We start from the raw sequence: 14,078 nt of genomic DNA on the forward strand, positions 1-14,078 counted from the left end.
CAAGTAGATGGGATTACAGGTTCCTGCCACCACATCTGGCTAATTTTTGTATTTTTAGTAGAGATGGGATCTCACTATGTTGCCCAGGCTGGTCTCAAACTCCCAACCTCAGGTGATCCACCTGCCTCGGCCTCTCAAAGTGCTGAGATTACAGGCGTGAGCCACCGTATCCAGTCCTTTTTTTTTTTTTTTTTTTTGAGACAGAGTCTCACTCTGTCGCCCAGGCTGGAGTACAGTAGTGCAGTCTCAGCTCACTGCAACCTCCACCTCCTGGGTTCAAGCAATTCTCCTGCCTCAGCCTCCTGAGTAGCTGGGATTACAGGTGCCCACCACTATACCTAGCTAATTTTATGTTGGCCAGGCTGGTCTCAAACTCCTGACCTCGTGATTCATCCGTCTCAGTCTCCCAAAGTGCTGAGATTATAGGTGTGAGCCACCGTGCCCAGCTATAAACTATTTTTTTTTTTTTTTGAGACAGAGTCTTGCTCTGGTGCCCAGGCCAGAGTGTAGTAGCACAATCTCAGCTCACGGGAACCTCCACCTCCTGGGTTCAAGCAATTCTCCTGCCTCACCCATTAACTGGGATTACAGGCGCACACTGCCACGCCCTGCTAGTTTTTTGTATTTTAGTAGAGACAAGGTTTCACCATGTTGGCCAGGGTGGTCTCAAACTCCTGAGCTCAGGAAATCTGCCCTCCTCGGCCTCCCAAAGTGCTGAGATTACAGGTGTGAGACACCATGCCCGGCCTCTATTCTTATGATGTCTAATTCAAGAATAGAGGAGAAAAAATACGGACTCTGAAGTAACTAATCTAGAATTCTAACTCTACCAGTTCCCCAGGGATATTTCTTAAAACTCTAAGAGCTTCTATTTCTTCATCGATAAAGTAGAAAGAATAATACCTATTTCACAAGGCACTTGTACAGATTAAAGTGTTAATACAAGTCAAGTACCTACTACACAGTAGATGCTTAAGAAATGGTAGGTAATGGCTGGGTGCAGTGGCTCATGCCTGTAATCCCAGCACTTGGGGAGGCTGAGGCAGGTGGATCATGAGGTCAGGAGTTTGAGACCAGTCTCGCCAATATGGTGAAACCCTGTCTCTACTAAAAATACAAAAATTAGCTGGGCGTGGCGGCACGCACCTGTAGTCCCAGCTGCTCAGGAGGCCGAGGGAGGAGAATCGCTTGAACCCGGGAGGTAGAAGCTGCAGTGAGCCAAGATCGTGCCACTGCACTCCAGCTTGGGCAACAAAGCAAGACTCCATCTCAAAAAATAAAAAAAGAAAGAAATGGTAGATAATATACTCCACATGTTGCAATGACAGAAATGAAAGACTATTTTAACTAATATCATTATAAACTAAACCATCCAAGCTAAACCACAATCTACGGGTTACTGTTGTTAATACACACAGGGCAAACTATGTTAAACAAATCATAAAACAACAAATATTTCCCAAAAAGTCCTCTCTACCTAACAGGTAACCTAACTAAGGATGATAGTATTTATTAGGGTATGATTTTATGATTTCCATAACTAGGAACTTATACAATGTTTCATGGTTTGAAATGTACTGTATTTTTTTCCAAAGGAGTATTTCCAAAATAAACTAACCTTTTAACTTCCAGCTCAATCCTGGGGCAATTTTAGAAAATCTTAACATCTTGAAAAATAAATGGAATTGATAAAGCATATGGATATAATTCAGTCAGCAGAGAATTTGAAGGTAAAAGAGATAGGCTATGTCTTACCCTCTTTCCAACTTCAGTTAACTAATATCACAAACGTTCCTCAATTCTACCTCAATTTTATAAGCTCAAAAGTTATCTTCAGCCGGGCATGGTGGCTCACACCTGTAATCCCAGCACTTCAGGAGGCCGAAGTGAGTGGATCACCTGAGGTCAGGAGTTAGATATCAGCCTGGGCAACATGGTGAAACCCCATCTCTACTAAAAATACACAAATTAGCTGTGTGTGGTGGTATGCGCTTGTAATTCCAGCTACTAAGGAGGCTGAAACAGGAGAATTGCTTGAACCTGGGAGGCGGAGGTTGCAGTAAGCCAAGATTGCACCAATGCACTCCAGCCTGGGCAACAAGAGCAAAACTTCATCTCAAGAAAAAAAACAACAGCTATCTTTACTTTCGTTTCTTCTTTCTCTGTATTATTAAGTCTCATCTCTTCCTTCTCCAAAATCTCTCCAATGTATTCCTTTTTCTTTCCATTCCACTTGCTAAAGTCATGCCTGTACAGTGTTTACAACTGTATTTCTTTAAAAAAATCCTTACTGGCCTCCTTTTTGATAATCTATATAACCCTTCTTGATTAATGTCATAATTCCAAGTTCATCAAGTCACTGCTTCAATGATTCCCAAATGTTAGCAAGATCAAGTCCAAATTCCTCAGTATGACTGTTAAGACTGTTCATACTCTCAATGAGCATTACTTCACTAATCTTATCTCCTTCCTAGTCCATAATCTAAACTCTATTATTGGATTAGACAAGTATTCACAGTTCCCATCAATAATGTAAGTTTTTTCTAATCTCCATCTTTGCCCTTGATTTGCTCTTGGCTAGAAAACCATACCCCCCTCATCCTTACTTTTCTCAAATACAAAAGAAAAAAATTTAAAAAGTAAAAGAAAAAAAAAACAAAACCATCTCTTTCCTTTCTGCCTCTTCAACCTGTATTCATCCACCACTGAAAAACTCTAGTCTAACTGCCTGCATGAAGCTCTCACAGACCACTTCAGCCTAAACTAATCTCAGTAAACAATAAGCTGTCATTTCTACACACACTATTAGCATAACAGACCTCCTAGCACAGTCATTTTAGTCAATGATATTTTCACCCAAGAATAGTAAATTTTTCGTAAGGTTAAATGATTCAACATGAAAAACGCCTTTAATCTGAGATGATGCCCTTCCTCTTACCTGTTTTATTCTTTTGGTTTTAAGACAGGGTCTCAGCCAGACATGGCACTTTGGGAGTTCAAGAGACCAGCCTGAGTGACATAGTGAGACCCCGTCTCCACTAAAAATCAAAAAAATTAGCCAAGAATGATGGTGCAAAGCTGTAGTCATTCCAGCTACTCGGGAGGCTGAGGTGGGTGAATTATTTGAACCTGGGAGGTGGAGGCTGCAGTCCCAACCTGGGCAACAGAATGAGACTTTATCACACACAGACACACACACACACAACCCAAATGCTCCTCAATTGGTAAATGAACTATAGTACATCTATACAATGGAATACTACTCAGCAGTGTAAATGATGAGCTACTGATACGTGCAATAACATGGATTAACCTCAAAGACATGATGCTAAGTGAAATAAGCCAGACTAAAAGGCTACAGACTATATAACACCACTTACAGAACATTCTGGAAAAGGCAAAATGATAGGACCAGAAAACAATTCAGTGGTTACCTGAGGGTAGAGATTGGGACAGACTACAAAACAGCAGAAAGGACTTTGGGGAGGTGATGGAACTGTGCTAAATCTTGATTGTGGTGGTGTCTGTTGGACTGTATACATTTGTCAAAACTCATAGAACTTCGGGAGGCCACAGTGGGAGGATCACTTGAGGCCAGGAGTTCAACACCAGCCTGGGCAACATAGGCAGACCCCCATCTCTACAAAAAAAATTGTTTTTTAATTAGCGGGCGTGGTGGCTTGTGCCTGTAGTCCCAGCTATTTGGGGAGGCTCAGGTGGGAGGATTGCTTGACCCTGGGAGATCAAGGCAGCAGTGAGTCATGATCATGTGACTGCATTCCAGCCCTAGGGGACAGAGGGAGAACCTACCTTCTTTTTCTTTTATTTTCCTTTTCTCTCTCTCTCTAAAGTTACCTTATTATTTCTGTATTATTTCTCTCTGCTCCATTAACTGTCTCACTATCCTCCTATCTATTTTTCCACCACATTTCTTTAAGATTCTGGTAGTCACTTTAAAATAGCCCTAGCATCTAGTCTCAAAACAAAATTCTTGTATAATCATAAATCCTCAAATTCCTACAAAAAATATTTTAGCATATGTTGGAAAATGTCTAATTTTATCAAATTACACTAAGAATATATCATATTGTACTTCATTACAGCTGTGGCAGAAAGCATAAAAACTGGTATTCCTGATTTAAAATGAATCTTTAAGTCCATTAAGATCTAAAAATGGCATTCTTTTGATCCTAGGAAACATAAGACAATGTTGACCTCATTTACTTAGAGGGCAGGGCACACAGTTCATAAAATCATTGTGTTCTGGTTAAAACAATGTAAGGTTCAAGAGTAAGCTCAAAGTCAAATCCTAGCTTGGTAATGATCTTGGGGCAAACTTATCTCACAACTTAGCGATTCAGTTTTTTCCTCTGTGAAATGGGGATAATAATAGTATTAATATCTACCCTAAAGGGTTGCTGAAAGGAGATTAAACACATAAAAAGTACTTAAGTACTGTAGCTGTCACATAGAAGTCAGTGTTTAGTTTCATCATTAGTCCTCAATAACTAAGAATTCTTAGAAAAATTTCAATTACAAAACTTAAATGAGGCTGGGCACAGTGGCTCACGCCTGTAATCCCAGCACTTTGGGAGGCCAAAGTGGGTGGATCACGAGGTCAAGAGATCGAGACCAGCCTGGCCAACATGGAGAGACCCCATCTCTTTAAAAAAAAAAAAAAAAAAAAAAACTGTAATCCCAGCTACTCAGGAGGCTAAGACAGGATAATTGCTTGAACCCAGGAGGCCAAGATGACACCACTGCACTTCAGCCTGGGCAACAGAGCAAGATTCCGTCTCCAAAAAAAAAAAACTTAAATGGGCCAGATGTGGTGGCTCACATCTATAATCGAAGCACTTTGAAAGGCCGAGGCGGGTAGATTACCTGAGATCAGGAGTTCCAGACAAACCTGACCAACATGGTGAAACCCTGTCTCTACTAAAAATACAAAAAATTAGCCAGGTATGGCAGCGGGCGCCTGTAATCCCAGCTACTCAGGAGGCTGAGGCAGGAGAATCGCTTGAACCTGGGAGGCAGAGGTTGCATAGAGCCTAGATTGCACCACTGCACTCCAGCCTGGAAAACAAGAGCAAAACTCTGTCTCAAAAGAAAAAAAAAACTTAAGTGAGCTGCTTATTCACTGGTATTTAGTGATATAAATCACTAAAATGGCCGAAATCAGATAAATAACCCCAGAAAATTGGGAAAACAGCACATTTTTGATAAAGCTGTTCCAGGACTTGCAACAAAAATTAACTTTATTTATCTCAACATTTAACATTTCCTGTTAACTTGAAACTAGATGAAAACAGAGATTTATGTTTAGAAACAGGAAAATGCTGTCAGACCAAGTAAAATGACACCATTTTTTTATTTGAGCTCTTCAGCATCTGTAGAAAGCCTATACAAATAAAGCCAGCCGAGCGCGATGGGTCACGCCTGTAATCCCAACATTTTGGGAGGCCGAGGCAGGTGGATCACTTGAGGTCAGGAGTTCGAGACCAGCCTGGCCAACACGGTGAAACCCTGTCTCTACTAAAAATACAAAAATTAGCCAGGCATGGTGGCAGAAACCTGTAATCCCAGCTACTCGGGAGGGTGAGGCAGAAGAATCACTTGAAACTGGGAGGCAGAAGTTGCAGTGCCGCTGTACTCTAGCCTGGGCAACAGAACAGTACAAATCTGTTCCTATACAGAGTTGCCTGTCAGCAGACTAAAAATGTTTTTTAGATAAAATTTAAAAATATTAATTTATTGGCTGGGCGCGGTGGCTCACGCCTGTGATCCCAGCACTTTGGGAGGCCGAAGTGGGTGGATCACGAGGTCAAGAGATCGAGACCATCCTGGCCAACATGGTGAAACCCCATCTCTACTAAAAATACAAAAAATAGCTGGGCATGGTGGCACATGCCTGTGGTCCCAGCTACTCGGGAGGCTGAGGCAGAAGAATCGCTTGAATCCAGGAGGCGGAGGTTGCAGTGAGCTGAGATTGCGCCATTGCACTCCAGCCTGGCGACAGAGCAAGACTCCGTCTCAAAAATATATATATATATTAATTTATTAAGGTTATAAATAAAATCACAGTGACATTAATACAAGCTAATGTTTTCATTAAGAGAATTCCAATTTAATTGTAATACGAGTTATGTTCATACCATGATTTGTTTCATAGAGGTTTCAGCACTGAAAACAAGTGCTGTTATTCAATGGCATCATCTTGGGAGGTAAGATCTTCCAAGAATTGGGATGGCTGGACACATCTTCCAATCATGTGGCCAAGACTCAAAACTGTTTTGACGTATCATTTATAGGATTCTCAAAGACAAACCTCATATACACACAAAATCCTAGTCTCCACCTTTTAGAATTACATTTCATTTGTGACCAAAAACAATGTTGACCGCCCACTTCATTCACCAGACTTTCCTATCTCCAAAAGTTAAATAGAAGCACCCATAAAATGAAGACTTAACCAGAATTAATAACGTGTAATATGCTCTAAAGACAAATTCAAAAGAAGTATACCAGATATTTCAGAATTTGGAAATGTCACTAAAATAAATACACAACTTTCAAGGCAGGCAGCAGTGGCTCACACCTGTAATCCCAACACTTTGGAAGGCCAAGGTGTAAGGATCGTTTGAGCTCAGGAGTTGCAGAGCAGCCTGGCAACATGCCAAAATCCCATTTCTAACAAAAAATATAAGAATTAGCAGATGTGGTAGTGTGTGCCTGTAGTACTAGCTACTAGGGAGGCTGAAGTGAGAGGACTGCTTGAGTCTGGGAGTTCAAGGCTGCAGTGAGCTGTGATCATACCACTGCAGTCCATCCTGGGCAACGGAGTGAGACTGTGTCTCAACAAAATAATAATAATAACTTCCCATTTGGAGGGTTCTGATGTTTGTTTTTAAAAAGCGGTCCTAGGACAGGTGCAGTGATACCCACCTATAATCCCATCACTTTGGGAGGCCGAGGCAGGAGGATCGTTTGAGGACAGGAGTTCAAGATTCACCTGGGTAACACATCAAGACCTGTCTTGCCAGGCATGGTGGCTCATGCCTATAATCCCAGCACTTTGGGAGGCCAAGGAGGGCAGATCACCTGAGGTCAGGAATTCAAGACCAGCCTGGACAACATGGTGAAACCTCATCTCTACTAAAAATACAAAAATTAGCCCAGCATGGTGGTGGGTATCTGTAATCCCATCTACTCAGGAGGCTAAGGCAGGAGAATTGCTTGAACCCAGGAGGCGGAGGTTGCAGTGAACAAAGATCACGCAACTGCACTCCAGCCTGAGCGACAAAAGGAGACTCTATCTAAAAATACAAACAGCCGGGAGTGGTGGCTCATGTCTGTAATCCAAGCACTTTGGAGGCCAAGGAGGGCGGATCACCTGAGGTCGGGAGTTCAAGACCAGCCTGACCAACATGGTGAAACCCCGTCTTTATTATTAAAAAAAAAAAATTTTTAAAAAAAAACCACAAACAAACAAAACTGTCCCTACCAAAAAACAATTTTTTTTAAATTAGCCAGGCATGGTGACATGCACCAGTAGCCCTAGCTACTCGAGAGGCTGAAGCAGGAGGATCGCTTGACAAGCCCAGGAGTTCAAAGTTACAATGAACTATTATTAAGCCACTGCACTACAGCCTGGGCAACAGAATGAGAACCTGTCTCTTTTATTTAAAAAAAAAAAGGCCAGGCACAGTGGCTCACACTTGTAGTCCCAGCACTTTGGGAGGCCGAGGCGGCCAGATCACAAGGTCAGGAGTTTGAGACCAGCCTGGCCAACATGGTGAAACCCCGTCTCTACTAAAAATACAAAAATTAGCTGGCACGTGTCTATAATCCCAGCTACTCGGGAGGCTGAGGCAGAAGAATCGCTTGAACCCAGGAGGCAGAGGTTACAGTGAGCTGAGATACCGAGATTGCACCATTGCACTCCAGCCTGGGCAACAGAGTAAGACTCTGTCCCAAGAAAAAAAAAAAAGGTAGTCCTAATACCTTAATAAAACTACACAGTAACAAAATTGGAAATGTGAAATATACCAGATCTGTGTAAAAGCAGTAAAATGATACTGAAAAGTAATGAAAAATAACTGAAATTGCCTAATTTGAAGATTGAAACTCATACTTCTATTATTATATTTGCTTCCAGAGTGCCCCTGAAGGCACAGTATTAAATATGGTTATTTATATCCATTCATCTTTTTATACTTGGTTCACCTTGGTTTGAATAAACTGGTATTTTCCAAAATAAAGACTTTCCATATTGTTTGTTTTGTGAAATTTTTCTTTAAAAGATGGGTTGAGGCCGGATGTGGTGGCTCATGCCTGCAATCCCAGCACTTTAGGAGGCCGAGGTGGGCAGATCATTTGAGGTCAGGAGTTAAAGACCAGCCTGGTCAACATGGTAAAACACCGTCTCTACTAAAAATACAAAAATTCGCTGGGTGTGGTGGTGGATGCCTGTAATCCCAGTTATTCAGGAGGCTGAGGCAGGAAAATCATTTGAACCTGGGAGGCAGAGGTTGCAGTGACCTGAGATGACAGAGCAAGACTCCATCTCAAAAAAAAAAAGAGATGGGTTAGGGGCAAGAGAGATAACCTAGTTTAGCTTATTGAATGCTGTACTAATCATTTTAACTACAGTTTACCAGAGACTTCAAAATTTGATTACTGTTCCCCTCCCAAAGATAAAAATCTAGCACAGAATTAATTCATGCCAAGATGTCATGTATTGGTATTCTTTAAAAATAATCCCAATCTGGGGCTGGGCATGTTGGCTCAAGCCTGTAATCCCAGCACTTTGGGAGGCCGAGGCGGGTGGATCACTTAAGGCGAAAAGTTAAAACCAGACTGGCCAAGATGGCGAAACCCCGTCTCTACTAAAACTACAAAAATTAGCCAAGCATGGTGGCATGCACCTGTAGTCCCAGCTACTTGGGAGGCTGAGGCATGAAAATCACCTAAACCCGGGAGGGGAAGGTTGCAGGAGGCTGAGATCACCCCACTACACTCCAGCCTGAACAACAGAGTAAGAGTCTGTCTCAAAAAAAAAACAAAATCCCAATCTGACCCTCAACAGCTTTGTGACACTGGACATCTAGCTTCTGTGTGCACCAGTTCCTCATCTGTAAAATGGGGTTAAAATAATTAAAATTATATAGTTAAAAACTATATAATTACTTCATGGGTGTGGTAAAGAATACTTGAGATTATGTGCTTGAACCATGGTAGGTATTCAATAAATATTTGTTGAGTGAATGAGTAAATAAATTAATGCATATAAAATGCTTAAGATAGTGCTTGTCACACAGTCAATGGCTAACAATATCAATACCACACCAGGCCAGGTGACTCACACCTGTAATCCCAACACTTTGAGAAACCAAGTCAGGAGTTTGAGACCAGCCTGGCCCACATGGTGATACCTCGTTTCTACTAAAAATACAAAAATTAGCTCGCACTGTAGTTCCAGCTACTCGGGAGGCTGCGGCAGAAGAATTGCTTGAACCCGAGAGGCAGAGGTTGCAGTGAGCCAAGATCTCGCCACTGCACACCAGCATGGGTGACAGGAGCGGAACTCCATCTCAAAAAAAAAAAAAAAAAAAAAATTACTAATTTACCCGATAATCTTCTGTTATACTTTCAAAATAATCGATTTAAAATACACAGTAGGTACCTCCTAAAAAATATTTACACTTACCACTTAATTTGAAATACATACAGAGTTAAATCAACTCAGTTGATACTAATTTAAATTTGCATTTAAATTGGCTTACAGAACATACATTCCTCTGCCTTTAACACAAGAGGAAGAATAACTACTAAGAGAGCTTACCGACAGATCAGACAAAGCAGCTTTAAGCAGATTTAATTGGCTCAAGATTTTCATTGTTAATATCAAAATGTTAGTCAACAGAATAATTCAAATAGAGTACTACCTAGTGTCTCGTTTCTGTTAGTAACTCCAATCTGAGAGCATTAAATAAGCACTGATTAAGCATTTTTTCCAAGAAGGAAAACTGAATAGTTAATTCTACGCCAGTGACAAGTTCCAAAGGAGTATGTTCCTTGTGGCATTAGGACTGGACTCCTGTACTTCACACCTTAATAGTCTCTATATCACCTGAAGCAGTTGGCGTACTCCAGGCCTTTAAATTAGAGAAAATACTAAGCAGGATTCTAATAAAAAGAATCCACGTTAATAAGCTTAAGAAATTAAAATTGCTACCTATACATAAATATTATTTATCGACCATCAAAAACTCTGAGGATCTACTATGTGCCAGTGAAAAGAACTGAGGAGGGCATTAGCTTAAACAGCTGCTGATCAAGAAGCTTCCAGTCGAATTAGGTAATTAAGATATTAATGGAAGCTGGTCAAGTTAATCAAAACTATGAGGGGTACTGACATTACAAGCTACAAGATTTTTGATAAAATAAGAAGCTTTTGCTACAACTAGATAAATTAAGATATGGGATAGTGTGATTTTCCATGCACATGAGGTGGTATTGGCAATAAATGCTATAAAATTTTAGAGAAGAGATTAACTGTTGCAAAGTCACCATAGACTTCAAACAAGGAGAACTGAGCTGAGTCTTGAGGGGTGGAAAAGATTTAAACAGTTAAACAACATAAGAGAAAACGACAAAAGAATGGGAACAAAGATGCTGAATTGGGAATATGGCCATTACATATTTATTAAATGCCTACTATACATCAGTCACTGTGTTAGGTACTAGATATACACTGGAGAACAAAACAGATGAGTTCTCTGCTTTTGTGGAATCTAGTAATATAGATTATTATCTATAGGTAATAATCATGCACACAGATATATCATTATAAATTGTAATAAGCTATGAAAAGAGGCAACAGAAGCCAGTAATAGTGAATAATAGGAAAGGAGATGAGAGAAAGTATCCCTATTTATACATAAGCTCAGGCCTGAAGGCAGCCATGCAAAGAGCAAGGGAAAGAAGTGTTCAAGGAAGACAGAGCTATGCATACAAAGGCCCTGAGGTAGGAAACAGCTTGTTGAATTTAAAAATAAATAAGGCCAGTGGCTCACGCCTATAATCCCAGCTACGCTGGAGGCTAAAGGACAGCTTGAGACCAGCCTGAGCAATAGGGTAAGACCGCATCTCTAAAAATTAAATAAATAAAATAAAAATAAAAATAAATAGCCGGGCACGGTGGCTCATGCCTGTCATCCCAGCACTTTGGGAGACCGAGGCAGGCGGATCACAAGGTCAAGAGATCCGAGACCAGCCTGGCCAACGTGGTGAAACCCCATCTCAACTAAAAAATACAAAAATTAGCCAGGTGTGGTAGAGGGCGCCTGCAGTCCCAGCCACTCGGGAGGCTGAAGCAGGAGAATCGCTTGAACCCAGGAGGCAGAGGTTGCAGTGAGCAGAGATCCCACCACTGCACTCCAGCTGATGACAGAGCCAGACTATAAAATAAAATAAAAATAAATAAGAAGCTAGCATAACAGAAGCATAATGGGCAATGAGATTGGCATAAGATGCCAATTGCCTACCCAAAAGGTAGGAAGGGGCTGGGCTATACAGGGCATTATAGGTCAAAATAAAGAGCTGAAATGGCTGGGCGCAATGGCTCATGCCTGTAAACTCAACACTTTGGGAGGTAGAGGTGGGTGGATCACGAGGTCAGGAGTTCAAGACAAGCCCAGCCAAGATGGTGAAACCCCATCTCTAGTAAAAATACAAAAATTAGGCTGGGCACGGTGGCTCATGCCTGTAATCCCAGCACTTAGGGAGGCCGAGGTGGGCGGATCACAAGGTCAGGAGTTCAAGACCAGCCTAGCCAACATGGTGAAATCCTATCTCTACTAAAAAATACAAAAATTAGGGGGGCATGGTGGCGAACACCTATAGTCCCAGCTACTCGGAAGGCTGAGGCAACCTCTGAAACCCGGGAGGCAGAGGTTGCAGTGAGCTGAGATCGTACCACTGCACTCCAGCCTGGGTGACAGAGTGAAACTCTGTTTCAAAAAAAAACACATATACACACACACCAAAAAAAAAAAATTTGCCAGGTACTGTGCCGGGCGCCTATAATCCCAGCTACTCAGGAGGCTGAGACAGGAGAATCGCTTGAACCCAGGAGGCAGAGGTTGCAGTGAGCCGAGATCCAGCCTGAGCAACAGAGCCTGAGCAACGAGTGAGATGTCTCAAAAAAAAAAAAGGAGCTGAAATTTGGATTTTATTCCAAATCCAAAAGAAAACCACTAAAACTTGTTGCACACTCACACTAGTGTTAAATAAAAGGAGCCAGACCAAAAATTATACTATATGATTCAATTTTTACAAAGTACAAAGAGCAAAATAATGTATGCTGTCAAAAGTCAGGAGGGTGATTATCCTGGGTGGCAGACGGGAGACAGGAACTGAAGGGAACTGGATGGGAGCTTCTAGGTACTTAGTAACGCCGTTTCTTGATCTAGGTGCTGCTTACATGGGTATATTCAGTTTTCGGGGAAAAAAAATTATCAAATTCTACTTTCACATGCGCTTTTCTGTATATGCATTTTTTCCTCAAATTCATGTTGAAATCCTACTGTACATGCATTATATACTTCAATAATAAAGTTTTAAACATAATATACATTTTTTAAATATTATTTTGTCCAGACAAAAACAGCAATAGACTGCTCACTTCCACAGCACAAATACTAAAATTGGAACAGTACAAAGATTAGCTTGTATCCTGCACAAGGATGACATGCTAATTCATAAAGCATTTGTATTTTTAAAATTTTTTTAAAAAATAAATAAATAAACAAGTATAAAGGGCCACATGTAAATATGGCAGATCTTGAATGAAAGATTACCCTGATAGAACCTTTCGGATGTGTAAAAATAGGGAGACCGGGTACAGCAGCTCATGCTTGTAATTCCAGCATTTTGGGAGGCCAAGGTGGGCAGATCAAGAGGTCAAGAGATCAAGACCAGTCTGGCCAACATGATGAAACCCAGTCTCTACTAAAAACACAAAAAATTAGCCAGGCATGGTGGCACGCCCTTTCTGTCCCAGCTACTCGGGAAGCTGAAGAAAGAGAATCACTTGAACCCGGGAGGCGGAGGTTGCAGTGAGCAGAGATGGTACCACTGCACTCTAGCCTGGGCTAGAGAGCAAGACTTTGCCTCCAAAAAAAAAAAAAAAAAAAAAATGGGGGTGGGGCGGGTAATTCAAATGGCCAGTGATTTAAGTACCATGTTTATAAAGAATAAGGTCGGATGCGGTGGCTCATGCCTGTAATCCCAGCACTTTGGGAGGCAGAGGCGGGTGGATCATAAGGTCAAGAGTTTGAGACCAGCCTGGCAACATGGTGAAACCCCATCTCTGCTAAAAGTACAAAAATTAGCTGGGCATGGTGGCGTGTGCCTGTAATCCCAGCTACTCAGGAAGCTGAGGAAAGAGAATCACTTGAACCCAGGAGGCAGAGGTTGCAGTAAGCCAAGATTGTGCCATTGCACTCCAGGCTGGGCGACAGGGCAAGGCTCCAACTCAAAAAAAAAAAAAAAAAAAAAAAGAATAAATGTTGGGGCCAGGTGCCACTCATGCTTGTAATCTCAATACTCTGGGAGGTCAAGGTGGGAAGACTGCTTGAGCCCAGGAGTTCAAGACCTGTCTCTACAAAAAAAAAAAAAAAAAAAAGTTTCCTGATTAGCTGGGCATGGTGGTACACACTGTAGTCCCAGCTAATCAGGAGGCTGAAGAAGAACTCCCTGAGCCCAGGAGTTAGAGGATGCAGTGAGCCATGATTGCCACTATACTCCAGCCCGGGAGAAAGAACAAGATCCTGCCAAGAAAGAAAGAAAAAGAAAGAAAGAAAGAAAAGAAAAGAAAGAAGGAAGGAAGGAAGGAAGGAAGGAAGGAAGGAAAGAAAGAAAGAATGAAAGAAGGAAGGCTGGGTGAAGTGGCTCATGCCTGTAATCCCAGCACTTTGGGAGGCTGAGGCCAGGAGATAACGAGGTCAGTAGTTCCAGACCAGCCTGGCCAGCATAGCGAAACCCGTCTCCACTAAAAATATTAAAAAAATAGT

General features: G+C 41.6%; 1 protein-coding gene and 1 non-coding gene across 6 annotated transcripts in view; one reads left to right on the forward strand and one right to left on the reverse strand.

Moving 5' to 3' along the window:
- The window catches only part of LUZP1 (leucine zipper protein 1), a 96,008-nt gene that overhangs the window by 65,999 nt on the left and 15,931 nt on the right, over window positions 1-14,078 (reverse strand). The window lies entirely within an intron of this gene.
- Window positions 12,681-12,784, forward strand: LOC135269535 (U6 spliceosomal RNA). The gene has a single exon (XR_010337797.1). It is a non-coding gene; the product is annotated as a U6 spliceosomal RNA (small nuclear RNA).

Source organism: Aotus nancymaae, unplaced genomic scaffold, assembly GCF_030222135.1.
Source record: "Aotus nancymaae isolate 86718 unplaced genomic scaffold, 86718_ANA_hifiasm-v0.15.2.pri h1tg000053l, whole genome shotgun sequence".
Taxonomy (NCBI): domain Eukaryota; kingdom Metazoa; phylum Chordata; class Mammalia; order Primates; family Aotidae; genus Aotus; species Aotus nancymaae.